The sequence below is a fragment of the Leptodactylus fuscus genome, chromosome 1 (assembly GCF_031893055.1).
Source record: "Leptodactylus fuscus isolate aLepFus1 chromosome 1, aLepFus1.hap2, whole genome shotgun sequence".
In the NCBI taxonomy this organism is placed as follows: domain Eukaryota; kingdom Metazoa; phylum Chordata; class Amphibia; order Anura; family Leptodactylidae; genus Leptodactylus; species Leptodactylus fuscus.
The window spans coordinates 312933033-312951612 of NC_134265.1; the positions used below are offsets into that span (position 1 = coordinate 312933033).

At 42.7% G+C, this 18580-nt stretch overlaps 1 protein-coding gene across 5 annotated transcripts in view; it reads left to right on the top strand.

Annotated features, from left to right (window-relative positions):
* The first annotated feature begins 701 nt into the window (after window positions 1–701).
* Window positions 702–18580, top strand: part of LNX1 (ligand of numb-protein X 1) — a 303671-nt gene continuing 285792 nt past the window's right edge. For all 5 annotated transcript variants that reach the window (XR_012711843.1, XM_075259615.1, XM_075259653.1 and 2 more), the window contains exon 1: window positions 702–890. The gene's annotated coding sequence lies outside the window, so the exon portion shown is untranslated. The remainder of the gene's footprint in view (window positions 891–18580) is intronic.

The window sequence follows — 18580 nt, forward strand, 5'->3', positions numbered from 1 at the left end:
CAGTGTCTAGGTCTTGTTCTGTTCCCAGTGCAAATGCAGGCCTGGAAACTCCATGAACTAATGGGATTTACCAGCCAGAACCTGCTTCAGCTGAACTGACATGCTCTGTTTGGGTCAACTGAGTGGCGCTCAGACTGGTACATTTAGCCAATCCAGAGATTGAATTTCCCTGACCATACTCAGCCATGTGAAAACATGTCCAATGGTCCATCCCTTTATGGACGTGTGAGTGAATGTTCCTCAGTATATTGCACCTCTGCAGCCTCTATGACATACTATTGTCCTGACCGCTTCCTTATACCAGAATATTTCTTTACTATAAATAGGGGCATCCCTTTAGATTTTAGATTCCAGGTTGACCCTGTCTGTGCTGGGGTATCAATATGGCATTTACCCATATACTCTGTGAGCACGGCCATAGGGTAATTTATTACCCCTAAAATCCATCCTGGAATGCATTAATTACAATTAAAATAAAACATCAGAATATTTGGCAACATTAGTAAAAAGATTTTTATGTGCTCAGAAAAATGTGAAAAACGATATAATTAGCGCTTGGTTTGTTATGTAACATTCTGTCCTTGCAATCAACTAATGAATTCTCTCCATTTCCAGGCTGCTGTTAATCCTTCTGGCTTGATACAATAAGTATAACTTTTGCATACAGCAGGTTGTCGATTATTATCCAGTATCCAGACCGTTTGCCAACAATAACAGAAGAAGGTCCTCGATACATAATACGAAATATGACGTCTTTTCACCCATTTGCACCCTCCTGGCAAGAGCATTAAGCGAGATCTGAAGTGTCTTATATTGGACATGTAGGAGGCAGAAATGTGTTATATTTCATGGATGAAAAATTCCATCTGAGACGTGTCCTTGCGTTGAAGGTAAGACCTCTGGTGTCACTGACGCTCATGCATAATCATTACGTGTCCTGTTCTTTCACTGACTCAGTTGGTGACACTGTAGGGCAGCTAGTGCTACATTGTGCATCTGGACTAGGACTGAATGTTTGACAGATCTGTAAAAAAAACAGCTGCGGTTTCGTGTTTGGTTGTGCACATTTGTATTCTAAAACATTGGACGATTTATCAAAGTCTTGACTGCTGGTAATCTGATGCTGTTTCCTGTATGAGGTTTGTAGCCAGAAGACGCTCCTGAACGTCTTCCAAATGATTTTAGCTGTTTTCATTTACTTACAGTCCTATGAAAAAGTTTGGGCACCCCTATTAATCTTAATCATTTTTAGTTCTAAATATTTTGGTGTTTATAACAGCCATTTCAGTTTGATATATCTAATAACTGATGGACACAGTAATATTTCAGGATTGAAATGAGGTTTATTGTACTAACAGAAAATGTGCAATATGCATTAAACCAAAATTTGACCGGTGCAAAAGTATGGGCACCTCAACAGAAAAGTGACATTAATATTTAGTAGATCCTCCTTTTGCAAAGATAACAGCCTCTAGTCGCTTCCTGTAGCTTTTAATCAGTTCCTGGATCCTGGATAAAGGTATTTTGGACAAACAATTCAAGTTCAGTTAAGTTAGATGGTCGCCGAGCATGGACAGCCCGCTTCAAATCATCCCACAGATGTTCAATGATATTCAGGTCTGGGGACTGGGATGACCATTCCAGAACATTGTAATTGTTCCTCTGCATGAATGCCTGAGGATTTGGAGCGGTGTTTTGGATCATTGTCTTGCTGAAATATCCATCCCTGGCGTAACTTCAACTTCGTCACTGATTCTTGAACATTATTCTCAAGAATCTGCTGATACTGAGTGGAATCCATGCGACTCTCAACTTTAACAAGATTCCCGATGCTGGCATTGGCCACACAGCCCCAAAGCATGATGGAACCTCCACCAAATTTTACAGTGGGTAGCATGTGTTTTTCTTGGAATGCTGTTTCTTTTTGGACGCCATGCATAACGCTTTTTTTTATAACCAAACAACTCAATTTTTGTTTCCAAAATGAAGCTGCCTTGTCCAAATGTGCTTTTTCATACCTCAGGCAACTCTATTTGTGGCGTACGTGCAGAAACGGCTTCTTTCTCATCACTCTCCCATACAGCTTCTATTTGTGCAAAGTGCGCTGTATAGTTGACCGATGCACAGTGACACCATCTGCAGCAAGATGATGCTGCAGCTCTTTGGAGGTGGTCTGTGGATTGTCCTTGACTCTTCTCACCATTCTTCTTCTCTGCCTTTCTGATATTTTTCTTGGCCTGCCACTTTTGGGCTTAACAAGAACTGTCCCTGTGGTCTTCCATTTCCTTACTATGTTCCTCACAGTGGAAACTGACAGGTTAAATCTCTGAGACAACTTTTTGTATCCTTCCCCTGAACAACTATGTTGAACAATCTTTGTTTTCAGATCATTTGAGAGTTGTTTTGAGTAGCCCATGATGCCACTCTTCAGAGGAGATTCAAATAGGAGATCAACTTGCAATTGGCCACCTTAAATACCTTTTCTTATGATTGGATACATCTGGCTATGAAGTTCAAAGCTCACTGAGGTTACAAAACCAATTTTGTGCTTCAGTAAGTCAGTAAAAAGTAGTTAGGGGAATTCAAATCAATAAAATGATAAGGGTGCTCATACTTTTGCACCGGTCAAATTTTGGTTTAATGCATATTGCACATTTTCTGTTAGTACAATAAACCTCATTTCAATCCTGAAATATTACTGTGTCCATCAGTTATTAGATATATCAAACTGAAATGGCTGTTGCAAACACCAAAATATTTAGAACAAAAAATTATTAAGATTAATAGGGGTGCCCAAACTTTTTCATAGGACTGTATCTCGTACTTCTTAATTTGCCTTATATCTACATAGTTATTACTCACTATTCCTCTAGCACCAACCTATCCCATAGCAATGTACAGAGAATGCCATGGACTTAGTGGCGCTCAGAATTTACTGTATCGTCTCTGTATAAGACACTCACAAAATAAGACAAGTTGTACAAGATGCAAGGAGAAAATGTTGGCGAATATAGCGAGAATCTATAAACTCCATTCAGATGATGTGGTTGGATTTTACTCCAGATCCCAAGTGCTACAAATGAGTCAATGTGCAACTTTGTATATAAAAGTGGGAATCTTTGCCATGCAATCTTGTTTCTTTATTTCTTCCTTTAGCTTGAGGTCTCCCATTGCGAAAACGTAACATTTATGGCAGAGACTCAGTGAAAAAGTGTATTACAATACCTGCAAAGTAAATGAGATTATCTGTAATTATACACTTATATGGGGAAAGTGAAAATGGAAAAAAACTGCAGAAAAAACATTTTTGATGCATTTTATACTGCATTGTTTTTTAGCTGCGTTTTCACAATGTGTGTCCTTGAAGAAGTATTCAGGATAAAACTGCCCAAGTACAGGGTGTACCCCAAGGATGGCTGTACGGTGCATGGCGGCCTCAGTGAAGTAGATTTTGTTTCCCTTCTTATATGATATTCCGTCATACAATATGCAAATGACCATAACATCCTTACTATATATTATGGCATGATACCTAAAAAGAACAATATGATGCCGCCACCACCATACACTGCAAAAATAATATATTGTAGAAGTTCTCTACATCACACCATACATGAAATCACCTAGTAACAGCACTATACAATATATAAAAGCAATGGCGTAACTAGGAATGGCGGGGCCCCGTGGCGAACTTTTGACATGGGCCCCCCCCAACCGACACCGAAGACCTTGACCGACTCCCTCCTCCACAGAGGTCTGCAAAGACCTCCGAGTATAATGATAGTGTTTGTGGGGCCCGCGGTGTCACTTACCGATCCCGGCCCAGCCACGGTCGGTATTAAAAAAAAACAAAAAAACACAGCGGTAGCAGCTGTCACCGGGCCCCTAATGTCCCGGGCTCTGTGGCAGCTGCCTCTGCTGCTATGGTGGTAGTTATGCCATGCTGAACTGCTGGCCTGATGCTGGCTGGCACTGGAGCTGTGTAAAGGAGCAGCGGATCACAGGACGCCAGTGAGGGGCGCCCAGACCCTAACCTCACTCGCGGTGCGGAGAGGATGGTGACGGGATCGGGACGTGGGTTGACTTGGGGATTGAGGTGATTGTCGGTGAGCACAAGCTTGTCAGCAGCCGGGCTGCATGTTCCAGTGCCGGGAGGACACGGTGAGGCCGGACGTCACCCTCTGATGCTGCGGCGGCAGTGACACACACACACACACCGTCTGTCATGGTGGCACACCGCTCGCACCAAGCCGAGCTCCACCATCCTCTCCGCACCATGAGTGAGGGCAGGGTCTGGGCCCCCCTCTCTGGCGTCCTGTAATCCGCTGCTCATTTACACAGCTCCAGTGCCAGCTGGCATCGGGCCAGCAGTCAGCAGTTCAGCATATCCCGATGCTGATGCTGAACTGCGATGCTGGCCCGATAAATGAAAAGTACCTTTTATTTATCTTATTTTTTTAAAACTTTTTTTTTTTTCATTATTTTATGACCTGCCCCGGTGTCTGTATGCCGCGTCGGAGGGTCCGGATGCTGGGTATGTAATAGTGAGCTTCGTCATCTCCGCTGTAAGAGTTAACAGCGGAGATGCCCTGGCCTCAGGAGATGTCCTGTCCCCCCACCCCCCAAAAAAAGTTTCAAGTTAGCCCCCGACCCTCTGGGGCCAAGAGCTTGCAGAAGTTAAAAAAAATAATAAAATTGACACGTTGGGGGCCCGGGCCCCCTGACGTGTCGGGCCCTGTGGCATCTGCCTCAGCGGACGTTACGCCACTGTATAAAAGTCATCCTGCAGAATAGTTACTATTAGAATTGATGGCAGCTCTGGGTGTTCGGTTGCCTGCTGACTTCCTTCTTTTGGCTGATGCACCCTAAGCAAATGCAGAGATCACAATCCTCTAACACCAGCACTGCCTCCATCCCTAAAAGTTACTCGGCATGGGTTTCCTCCATTCAGACAGCCATCCTACTTTCTTCTTAGCATTGCCTTTGGCCAGGCCAAATACACTTTCAGCCAACAGCTATGTCACCACACCTCACCACAAGCATGAATGGACATTGAAATCCAACTGCACAATCCTTATCTCCCCCAGCCTCTGCCGTCAGAGAAAAACACATTAGACTCCTGGCAGAACTCACCTATTTCGGATGGATGACCAGTTTTAGCTCTGAGGCTCCATTTCGTCTATAATGGCCACCAGATCCTCCAAGTGCTGACCATAGCTGTTTTTGCACCTCCTTCTATTCTGTCTCCTTCTTCAGATTCTGCAGACTGTGAAGCATTATATTGACATTCCAAGTGCTCTATAATAGTAAAGACCTGTCATCACAATGTCTGATACAATTAGGCTGCATTCACACGGAGTAAACGCTGGCGTTTTTTGTGTGTTTTTTGCACATAGCGCCGCGTTTATGCCGCGTAGCGTCGCGTTAACGCCGCGTATACGCCGCGTTAACGCCGCGCTATTTAGCGGTGGCGTTGCCCGGCGTTAACGCGGCGTATACGCGGCGTTAACGCGACGCTACGCGGCGTAAACGCGGCGCTATGTGCAAAAAACACACAAAAAACGCCAGCGTTTACTCCGTGTGAATGCAGCCTTACAGTCTACCGATAGACCCCATGCAGCAGTTTCCAAAAATAATGCAGTTTATTGGAGCTTTTTCAGGTTTGACAGTATGTATACATAGACAAGAGCGTATAACATCCTCTGGAGCTCATTGTAGTATTGTCAGAGGTGTGACTTGAAGCTCCTCAGTAATAAGGCAAATTAATCTCTAACAGGCCTCTCCATCTGCCATTTATATTACTGGTATCTTCTTATGAGGCAGAAGACCTCCTTATGCACCTGGGACTGAATGTGCCTGCTACTCTTTCAGATATACATGGAATAAGTGATGATTTTATGTTTTATACCTTCTATATAAGTAATGGATTAACATCTTGTGTCATAAGTATTATTATCTGATAAGTATTAATATTAACATAATAGTTACATATGATCAGTTTTAGGGGGCGTTCACACTTGCACCGCTGTCCGGCCACCGTGATTCCCATGAAATGGCAGGAAAAACTGCTCAGCTTAAAAACCCATTCATTTCACCACCAATGCCCGTATGCAGCCTCTCCGTTGTGAAACAGGTTTTTTTGCACAGACACAATGTCCTATATGTCCAACTTTGTGTCCGTGCAAAAGTGGCTTCACGGCATACAGGCTGCACACAGCACCAGCGGTTTCCTTTAAAAATCCTTTGTAAGGAATGGGTTTTTAAACTGAGCATATGCAAGCCGTCCCCAAGCACTTTTTCCTGCAATTTCGGCAGAAGGACAGCGGGCGGACAGCGGTGCAAGTGTGAACACCGCCTCACTTTTTAAGTGGAAACAAAAATTGTAAATGAGAAAAAATAGCTTCAGTTTGTTTGTTGTGCAAAATTGTTGCAAAAGCCTGACCTACACACCTCAGCGTACTTCTTCCCCTGTTTAGAATGATCGAAGATTAAAGATATGTATCATCCAGCTTTCTCCAGCTTCACTGGCATCATCCATCTTAGGCTGAGGCCCCACGTTGCAGAAACGCAGCTTTTTTTGTTGCAGATTTTGTTATGTTTTTTTGAGCCAAAAATGGCTACAAAAGGAATGGGAAATATATAAAAAGTTCCTATACTTTTACCTTCTGCTCAATTCACTCCTGGCTTTGGCTCAAAAAACTGCAACAAAATCTGCGACTAAAAAAGCTGCATTTCCGCAACGTGGGGCCTCAGCCTTAAAGTCTCAACAGCTTAAAGCAATAAAATAGCACAAAACATATGCTATGGTGTGAACATACAGGCAAACAGCGGTTAACCCTTTGAGCAGAATTCCATTGGGACATTGTACTTTTATCTATGTACTAAGCAAACTAATGTCTGTATAACCCCTCGTTCACAACTGCGTTTGGCAATCCGTTCAGGGAGTCCGCATGGGGATCCCGTGATCGGACTACTGAATGCATTTGCAAGCGGTGTGCAGTGAGAGCACATGGACCCCGTATACTATGAGGTCTGTGTGCTTGCCACGAGATCTCCGCACAGAACATTCGGACATGAAAGCAGATTGTGAACTACTTTCCTGTCCGCATGTTCCCTGCAGAGATCTCGCTCAAGCACACGACACGGACCCCATTGTAGTCTATGGGGATCCGTGTGGCACACCGCCTGCAGTTGCATTCGGTATTGCGATCTGGGGGGTTCCCATGCGGACTCCCCCAAACGGAATACCAACGCATATGTGAACGAGGGGTAATTCTCTAGGCCATTTCATTTTAGTGACTGTTGGTTTTCCTGACCCTTCTCTATGACAGGTCAGATGATGAGAGATCTCGCACAAAATAGGGCTTAATCCACCATTTCCACTTACTGTTCTCAATGCATACTGTTCATTTTCTACTACACACCATTTTACCATTTTATACGAGAAACGTCTGGCAACACAATGCTTTCGCTATAATTTTAGCTTTATGATTCAACGTTTTATGAGTAGAAACACATTGAAAAATCTCATGGAAATGATCACAGATTTTAATGTGTTTAAGATGGGGCTGTATATAAAAAAATGCAGATTGCAAAATGTATTTTCCCCATCACAGTGCGTGGCAGCTTATAGCAGTCTTCATGACACATAGCCGTATGCTGTTCTCTTGTATCTCGCCAGCAAGAATTTGAAGATTGAGGTGAGTCATCTGTGTTATTTTTGCTGCTGGAGAAATTACACTTATTACACACATAGAAGAAGAAGAAGGAATCTGGAAAAGAAACAGAATCTTCCAAATGGGTAACTGGCTTCAGACACAACCTAAAGAATATAAGAATGGAATCGGCCGCAAAGAATCATCTATATACAGTATTACTAGAGTTATATTTGGGTATAAAAATCGTGACTAGTATGGATATGGACACAGGCCAGGCCACAAAACTATGGACAGGTCCTATTCCAGTCTGGTTTTGCAGCCTTGCTTAGGTGACTCCTATTCATCAAATGAATGGGGTCGTGGATGACATCTGTGTGCCACCCGTGCGCTGGCCGATGGCTGGCATCCAGCACACAGTCATGTACAACCGGATTTTAGCAAAAGTTAGGATGAATAATAAAAGTAACAAAAATACAGTCACCTTACTATATCCATCTGCAGTATTTTCTGTAGGAATCCAGCAGAGAATAAATGGGTTAATAAATTGCTGGTCAGTAACATCTATGGATGGAGACAAGCTAGAGGGGTGGGATTTGGGAACTAGAGCAGAGTGCAGACAGGACAGAGGAGAGAGGATGCTGCTATAGCCAGTTGTCTTACAGCCAGACATAGAACCATGAGGAGCAGGTGGTAGGAATGAACTACCATGGGGGGGAGAGAGAAGATTCCTTTATGTATTTCTCAATTTTAATTGTAAAAGAAGACTGCAAATATGTGTTATCTTGAGATTAATAGAGCAACTGAAAATACCTAGTGGGTAATGAACGATATGAGAATATCAATGGCATATCTGCAGGTTCAAGAGACCTGCTGCAAAAGCCCATCTTGGGCCCTCCACAACAATATCTCCTCACAACTGTCAGTCATGTCCCATCTGTACATTTCAGCAGCATATACTTCGCCCTTTTCTTTTCTGGGCCCAGACCACAATGAAGATTTCCCATTTCCCAAACAGCAATTTGACCAGTTGCTCATTATGGCATGAAAAGGTTAATTTTTTTCTTTTTGACAGTGGAAGGCTAAGTATCATGAATAATCTCACTCCAGCACATCACAGGGAAGGGGTAATAAATTTATGATGCACACACTGCCAGTCATCATAGGGAATCAGAAAGGAGATCAAAGATGTTTAATCAGCTTCACCCCTTGTTCACATCTGCGTTTGGTAATCCGTTTGGGGAGTCCGCATGGGGACCCCCCCAAATGGAATACCAAACGCATTGGCAAGCAGTGTGTGCAGTGCAAACACACGGACCCCATAGACTATAATGGGTGGTCTGTGTGCTCTCTGAGTGCTGCCCGCATAAATCATGCGGACATGAAAGTAGATCATGAAGTACTTTTCTGTCCGCATGTTCTGTGCAGTCACCAAGCGGACAGCATACGGACCCCATTGTAATTTATGGGGTCCATGTGCTTTCACTGCACACACAGGTTGCCAATGCATTTGGTCTTCCATTCGGGGGGTCCCCATGCGGACTCTACAAATGGATTACCAAACACAGATGTGAACGAGGGGTTAGTGTGGTGATGGTGACCTACAGACCCCTGGCCAATGGACCCAATGGAAGGTCTGACCCTTTAAGTTATGCCTGTGCTTATGAACTCCCTAAGCCTCCTGGGCCTGGGTACGATAGCACCCTCTGCGCCACGTCAAGTTACGCTGCAGGGGAATAATAAACCTCTATATTCACTTGTAAGAATTACTAACATAAGTATATGGATCTTTTCTCTTTCAGTCTCTTCTTGATGATTAATTCTCCTTGCAGAAATTCATCTAATAGTGAGTTTATAAGGCACTGGAGTCACTGGTGTCTGAGAAATTCATCTCCTAGTGAGTTTATAAGGCACCTATAGGTGTCACTGGAGAGACGGTTTCTTCTCTCCAGCTATTTTGCATATTTCTCTTGATAACCTTTCCATTCCCTGTATCTGTATCATAGATGGACATCCTGCTGTTTCCATTGGGCTCTATGTAATATTTTTAATCCTATGGTAGAAATAAAGTGGAAATCAACAGATTCCGACATAGATTAGAGTTGATCATGAAGTTTCAGCAGAAGGACCACAAAATCAATTTATTTTCGGTCTCACCCTACGAAAAGAAATTTATATAAAGCAGACAGCTCCTTTACCGCATTCCCGTATCTCTCCATTATAGTACATTGCTATAAACAAGAAGTTCCTGCACCACTCCATGCTGGGTCTGCAACATGTCCTAGTTGTAACATATGGCTCCATAGACAGCACCCAGTCCTATTTATTTTTTAGACATGTTTTGCCCTTGGCTTATCCGTTTTTAATCTTAGTGACAGATCTTTTTTTCATTTTTAAAGTTCTATATTTTACAATGGCTGGGATGAAAAATGGACAGCACACAGATCAATTTCTAATCCGTAGGATTGTGTGCTATCTGTGGAGAACACCGATGTGTGTATAAGAAAGAAATAAAAATAATTAAAAAACCCCTATACATAATTGGTATCACTATGTAATGACCTGAACTACAATATTAACTTGTTAGCTATCTCCTTTATGGTGAAAGCCATTAAAAAATCAGCTAAAACACAATAGTTGTACCAAAGAAAACTACATTGTCCAGTAAAAAACAAGCCCCCAACAGGTCTTGGAATGCATAGACATAAAACAAGTTACTTTAAGAAACATGAAAGTGTTATATTGCCATAATCGCAACCAACAATAAAATATAGTTATCATATAATTTTTTATTATAAAAATCGTAAAACCAGAATTACTGATTTCCTTTTGCATTTCTCCTCTTCAATAGTAATAAAAGGCAGTAAATACCTTACAGGTATCCGAAAATGATGGCATTAAAAATACAACTTACTGCGCTCCACAAAAAAGCAAGACCTCAAACAGCTATGTTAATGTAAAAATAAAAGGCTATTACTTTTGAAAGATGTAAATAAAAAAATGAAGGGAAGATGAAGAGAATCCTAGAAGTGTTCCTGTCATTTCAGATAAGTCCCTCCACTGGCTACTCATAGCCCAGCGAATTGAGTTCAAGCTACTAACGCTAACATACAAAGCGATCCACAACCTGGCCCCTCCATATATCTCTGAACTAATCTCCCGCTACCTGCCCACACGTAACCTCAGATCCTCCAATGACCTCCTACTCCGCTCTGCCCTCATCCGCTCCTCACACAACCGCCTCCAAGACTTCTCCTGTGCATCCTCCATACTCTGAAACTCCTTACCACGACACCTAAGACTGACCCCCACAATCACAAGCTTCAAGAAGGCCCCAAAGACTCACCTATTCAGGAAGGCCTACAACCTCCAATAACACTATCACCGCACTGCCATCTGTACAGTCTCCCCCCTCTCCTTCTGTCTCTACCCCCCTTCCCTCATAGATTGTAAGCCCTCGCGGGCTGGGTCCTCTACCCCACTGTGCCAGTCGGTCACTGTTAGTATTATATCTACCTGTATATTCTGTGTGCTGTATGTAACCCCCAAATGTAAAGCACCATGGAATTAATGGTGCTATATAAATAAACAATAATAATAATAATAACATGGAGGAATAATTCTACAGTATATGAGACCATTATGTGAAAATCACCTAGGTTTTTATCAGGTTTTCTTTTCCTCTGCATGTTTATTTTCTAATTTTCAGTTTTCCCTGATCTAGTGGGTAGAAATAAGCTGCTAACATGTCTCCCCTAGACAGCACATGGAGAAAACAGAAAACTTTGCTCCATAACTTTTTCCCACTTACTGAGCAGCAGCATGGAGGACAAAATACAGCAGCACTGAACAGTACTAACATGAATAAACTAGGATGAACTAGAAAATATATTGTTATCTCCAGCAATATGTCTGTGTGCACCTCTCACTTGACTCATCCTCCTTCTCTTCTCCATAGACTTCTACGGGCAGCTGTGATCTAATCTGTCTTTGAGCTGACTGTCTGTCTTACATCACAAGATGAGTTTGTTAAAAGAACAATGGCCTAATGGCCATTTAAGGCCCAAAGTAGGCAAAGTTCCTAAGAGGTTAAAAATATTAATAACCAATCCTAAAGATAGGTCATTAGTATCAGATTAATAGGAATCCGACAGTATTCCTAAGGATCAGCTGTTCTTAGCAGCTGATACTCAGAGTATGGAGCAGGAAGCAGACAGCTCTGTTCTTTGTGTAGGGGCGACACCTAGTGCTGCGGAGCTGACTGCTTCCTGCTCCTTTGTCTGCGTATTAGTTGCTGAGAACAGCTAGTCGATGGGGTGCATTGTCAAATCCTAAAAGACCTGATTTTATTAAACTTTATTATCTTTATGATAGTTGATCAATATTTTTAGCTCAGAAACCCTCTTTAAGATCAGCGCTGGTAACTTCAGTGCTGTAACTGTAAGGGAATTGCAATAGTTGTTGCTGGTGAACCCTGGGGGGAGGGCACAATAGAAAGTGATCCCTAATCTGAATTCCCCCCACTTTCCCTTCCTGCTTGCCAGTCCTATCCTACGTAATAGGTGACAACTGGTCGAAGGGCTCTTCCTATAGAAGTGACAACACAGAACAAAGACAAGGCAAACAAAAACAAAGGGATTTCAGCTAGCCAAAGGTCCGGTAACAGTCGAGCAATGCAGTACAGAATCAAAATCCAAGAGAATAGTCAAAGGGTAAGCCAGAGGTCAGCAATACAATAGTAGCCGAAGAGGAGCTTAGCAGGGACAAAGCCACAATAGCCAGTAAGTCAATGTGGGCTGATCTCCAGTATATAGGAAGTCCAAGAGCAAGGAATCAAACTGAACTCACCTCTTGCGCCTCAGCATGCGAGCAGAGGGTGGTGCAGACACCCAAACAGGCAGAGACGTTACAGTATTACTACATAGTCATAAAATGTTCTGTCCCTTTAGAAAGCAAGTGGTGCTATCCAGGGAATAGTTTATCATCTGCATGCTCCTTGGGTTTTGCTATAGACCTTTCTATGATGACTGTATAAAAAGGAAAGGTCTCCCTGTAGAGATTTCCTTGCCAGATACTAATCAGCCTTCAGTTAGGTGTCAGCTTCTATTACCAAGCACATTTTTCACAGTAACAGGAGGGCGGAGAAGCCTCTGCTTGTACGTACTTTGTCCTTTCCGTACGCTCAGGACAGCAGTGGCGGTAATTCTCCAGATCAGGAGCTGGTCACACTTATCTGATTGTCTGGAATGCAGAAAGTGATCTTCAGACAGCAACTAATAATATCACAAGCAAAAGAAACAAATCAAAAACGACTTCAATTTCCTCCTAAAAGAAGTTTTGCTTGCTGTGGTAAGACAGATAGATTTAAGACTCCTTCAACCCAGTTCTCATAATAAGCTACAGAATTATTCATCACATAGCCGGGTCTTAATGTGCGTTTCATGTTAGCGGAAAAAAAAAGAAGATTTTCTGGATTCGAAATCCAAATGAAAGATGTTTTGTCTTCCCTGCAAGTTATGTGTAAGATATGTCATTGCACATTTCTGGAATTCCGATCTGTGTATTCAAGTAATTATACATTGGACAGTATAATCAGTCAACACAATGCTGAGACTTGTAGTGTCACCGGGAAGTTTTCTCTAGTAAATTTCCAGTCACGTTCTAGCGAGGGTGTTATAGGGGATACAGAGAGAAACGAGAAAAAGTACAGAATGAAACACATAATGCATTGAAATCTTGTTGCCTAACAACAGCATCCTATCTTATATCTATCATGTTCATGCAGCTATTATACCGAGGTCAAGTACAACAAACTCCAAAGGTTGCCTCTACATTTAAAGAGAACATAATGGAGATTGCTGGGCTATAAGCATTGATAGAAGTTACTTATTGTTCTATGGGGAGCTTATAAGCCCCCATCTCTATTCCAGTGGACAGAGGGACGCAACCCAGGGAACCAAAGGATAGGAGCAGTAGTGGCGAATGATGTGCCATCTGATAGGCCAAGCACAGTCAACCAAGCCCCCAACCCCACTCCAGGGCTGTACCCCGCTGAAGATGGTGGTGGCAGTAGTTTCCTCTGAGGCGCTTCCAGTTGGAGAAGGGACCTTTCCTCTCTGAGCCAGTGTAATGGTGTTCGGAAGGGCCCTGATGTTATGGCATGCATGTGTCAGGAAGCCAGTAGTGCAGGTGAACAGGGAACAACTTTATTCAGCAACTGGAACAGATACAAATGGCAGCTTCCCAATGGGGGTAGTAGTACCACAATGTCCAATCCCACAGCCTTGGTTCTACGAGGGTGCCCAGGGATAATTCAGGCTCTATGGCAAAGTTCTCCAACTACTCCTCCTCTCCCAGGTAAGGGCTCGTTCACATCTGCGCCCGGGACTCCGTTCTGCAGGTTTCCATTTCCTGCACAAAACAGAGGCAGGAGACGGAAACCTGTCGTAATGTTTCAAGCCTATTCATTTCAAGCCCATTCATCATGCTCTCTGCCGCGAAACCGTTTTTTTAAAATCGGACACAGAGTCGGACATGCAATACTCTGAGTCCGTTTTTTAAAAAAACGGTTTCGCGGCGGAGAGCATAAATTGCTCATCGCCGTTCACGGCCGGACCCGGTCTGACAGCTTTCCGTCTTCTGCATGCAGAAGACGGAAACCACAGAATGGACTCCAGGCGCTAGCGTGAACCCAGCGTAAGGATGCAGGGATCGTGATGCAGGGAGTCCTGAAAGGGATCTGGGTACCTTTACTTAGATGCGAGTAAACTCCTCCTGTCAATGTCCTACGCTGCTCCTCCTGGCATGGTGTCCAATAGTCCAGAGAGCAGTACTCCCTTCTCAGGACAGTCTCTAGATGAGCCTGGGGCAGTCGTCAATTGACAATCCTCCTGGAGACTGTTTGGGTAGCCTTTGATGCTTAGTCTCAGTGCTGTTGCATGGCTGGATCTGTCACAGCTACACACTAGGAAAATTAATTAAATGAACAAGGAGAAATCAAAATCTCTTCAGTATTTGGTGTGACCCCTCCTTTGCCTTCCAACAATTCTTCTGGATACACTTGTAGACAGATTAGGAAGGAACTCGGCAGAGAGGTTGTTCTCGCCATCTTGGAGAACTAAGCACAGATCTTCTATAGATGTACACTTGCTCAAATCCTTCTGTCTCTTCATGTAATCCAGACAGACTGGATGATGTTGAGATCAGGGCCGTATCATCATTCCAGGACTCCTCCTCCAAAGAGCAAAGGTCACACCAAATATCGATAGGATTTTGATTTCTTTTATATACGTTCACATAATTTTATTGATTGATAAATATTACCTCTGCTATTGCCAACATCATTCTTACTTTGCAGGATTTTATGCACATCTACCTGAATCTTTTGCACAGTATTGTATATAGAGTCAGAATAATGTACAGAATGTCAAAGACTGGGTTTACACATTACAATTTTTATGCAGTTTTGTGGGGTTTTTTAACAAAAGAATATATATCACATATATACAGTACATTATGTCTAGGCAATTTTTTTTTGCCTGAGTCAAACACAACTTATTATAAAGTTATACATCCTCTTGCACACATGCCTTAACAGAAAAATGTGCCATTAAAATTATTATTATTAATGAATTCAATGAAAAATTTGAACTCTGTATAAGTCAAACAAACCTATGTCACATATGTTGTATGTTATATATATGTTGCTCAGAGATCCTAGGTGTTTTGTTGACTGTGTGAATATGAGGAAATGTCAGTAAGTTGGGTATATATCATGAGTGGAGGGTGTATATGAGACGGAGTATGCCTGTGACGTGTAAGGGAACGTCATTACCATTGGAGTGTTGTGTACTATAGGGCGGGAATTTTCGGTTTTCAGAGTTTTTGGTAGGATGAGTCATGATAGAGTTACTAAACAGTGACTCGAGGTCGGAAGGCCATCCCATAATGTGAGGAGATCTTTCTTATTAATCTGGTCCTTCAGGAAATTCAGGTTTGTCCATAGAAGCAAAGCATAGTAGTAACAAGTGGGGTGGAAGATTGTGTGTATATGGCAGATAGAAAGGTTGATACCTGATTATATTCCATATCAGGAATGTCTCATGGATTCTATTCTTTTCAGGTTTATTCAATAAAGACTGTAGGAAAAAAAAAATTGGGGGAGATTTCCTGAATGTATAAAATGTATTAATTAACTTGTATAAAATTTGGGGGTAAAATGGCAAACACTGCAAATTTTACCGTTTTTTGATGGCTTTTTTATGCCATGCATAATTTTATTCTGCAGGTTAGTATGATCATGTGATATCAAACACAGTACTCTGCTATGCTGCTGCTCTGAATGGCGCAACGGTGCTCATGTGCAACCTTCACTCTGCTCTAAAGGGGGATGATTGGTGGGGGTTAGATCCCTAGGGATCGGTCACCTATCAATTGGATAATTATTAGTATTAATTTCTGTACTTATATAGCGCCATCATATTCCGCCGCACTTTACAGATAATAGATAAGACGACCCCTATAAGAAATTCCACCTGCGCAGTGAAATGCAACAAAAAAACACATTGCATTTTCACTGAGTTTTTCTCAGTGGATTTCTGGCCTTATCATACCTATATGGAAAACATCAGCATTTCCTTAGGTATAATTGACAGCTGTAGGCCTGGTTGACATCTGCATTCAAGCGGACTGCCCGAACGGGATACCGAATGCGTTGACAAGCAGTGAGCAATGAAAGCACACGGACCCCATAGACTATAATGGGGTCCGTGTGTTTTTCGTGCATTCTCCACATGAGTCATTGCTCACTGCTTGTCAATGCAGACTCCCCGAACGGAATACCAAACGCAGATGTGAACTAGGCCTTACATTTTCTTCCTGGATAGCAATGCTTCCATCCACTTGCTATAAGAGAAGCTACACCAATGCCCCATTAACTTTGTAGTTTCTAGCCCAGCAGGTGCAAAGGACCTGCACTGCAGAGATACTAGGACCCCCATGGTGATAAGCAAGCCAGCAATGTGTTTTCATTTCTTAAACTGGGAATACGCCTTTAAGCTGCAGTTCGGATCCACTTTATACATTATACTGGGGAATTGCATAATCATCATTTCTTCCGTTTAATGGTTTTATTGGAATCATTCCATACAAGCTATTTTCTCCAGCATTGTATGATGACTGCGACTGCAGTAAATCACCAGCTAAAATGATAAATAGTGATAAAGAGAAGAAATGTAATAGCGAGTCCTCCAGGTCAGACCATGGTCTAGTCATTCATGCCATTCTTTGGACACATAGACTATGGTTGGTTCTTCACTTTCCCAATTTACCGGACTGTATCTGTCACCTGTATACATACCGACCTCCCAGAGAGTGACAAATGATACTTTACAATCACAAATCTCAATAATATTTATTTTCAGGGGCGCGCTGTTTGTTTGGCCTGTCATAGCCAGCAAGGTGGAAAGAGAAGACTTCATTCAACCATTCATAAGAAAGTTACATGTTCTTCTCTCATTAAAATAAACATGATCTGGACTTGCCAGTGAATCGTAGGAGTCTCCATTACTCATGAAAGCGACTGACAGGATATTTGGTCCAGGGGAATCAGAAAATAACACATTTTATGGAATGCTACGGTTGGATAAGCTCTGCTATTTATAGTGATGCTTGGAGGAAAATCAAAAACACTCAATGAAAGTTTTGCAAAAAAAAGTGAATGGACTTTTTAATTTTGCTTCTCTTTTTGTGCACTACAATATCTCCATTCTCATCCAGAATTCATATGTTCCATCCTTCCCTGCATCTTCAGTATCAATAAAGAGCTTGTCCTAGGTATTTCTACTGTATTTTGGGGAATGTATTCTTTACACCATGCGCTGTATAAAAATTTGTTATAGGTAAGACTAACCTTGTCAGTGGGGAAACTAGGAATGGCAGGGCCCCATGGCGAACTTTTGACATGGTCCCCCTGGCAAACTTTTTTTTTTCTTTAAATATATATAGATTGTGAGCCCCATATAGGGATTACAATGTACATTTTTTTCCCCTATCAGTATGTCTTTGTAGAATGGGAGGAAAGCCATACAAACACGAGGAGAACATACAAACTCCTTGCAGATGATCCTGGTGGGATTTGAACCCAGGACTCCAGCACTACAAGGCTGCAGTGCTAACCACTGAGCCACCATGTTGTCCCTACCCTGGTGAACTTTTGACATGGTCCCCCTGCCAACCAACGCCGAAGACCCTGACCGACCCCCCCCCCCCCCCTCCCCACATTCCTGCATGCACTATTATGTCCCCCTGTGGCCCCCTGTACACAGAATTATGATCCAATAATGGCCCCTGCACACAGTATTATGCCCCGTAGTGGCCCCTGCACACAGTATTATGTCCCATTATAGACAGCCATGTACAATTGTTATACTCTGAGGACTTTTCAGACCCAGAGTATAATAATCGGAGACCCAGAGGGGATACAAACATAAAAAAACACTGTTACTTAACTGTCCCTGGCTCCTCTGCTCTCCCCGCTGATGTCGGGCATCTTCAATGACATATGGGACGTCACGTGACCCGGGGCATGTGTTGCGACGCATAAGGACACAGGGCCCGGTCATGTGATATCAGAGACATCACATAAGTAGGCCCGAAGCCTGCCCGGAGCCAGAAGAGGTATATAGATAGGGCCCATTACCGGCTGGAGTTACTCCAGCTGGTAACGGCCTTTTTTTAAAAAAAAAAAAACATAGTGGTTGCGGCTGTTGCTGGGCCCCCTAATGTCCTGGGCCCTGTGGCTACCACTGCTACCCCGGTACTTACGCCCCTGATAGAGTACAGTGTATAAGTGCATTGTAGGAAATAGCAAAATTGAAGAACATGTCAGCAGACTGTTCACTAGTAACCAGAAAATGTCTGTCTCT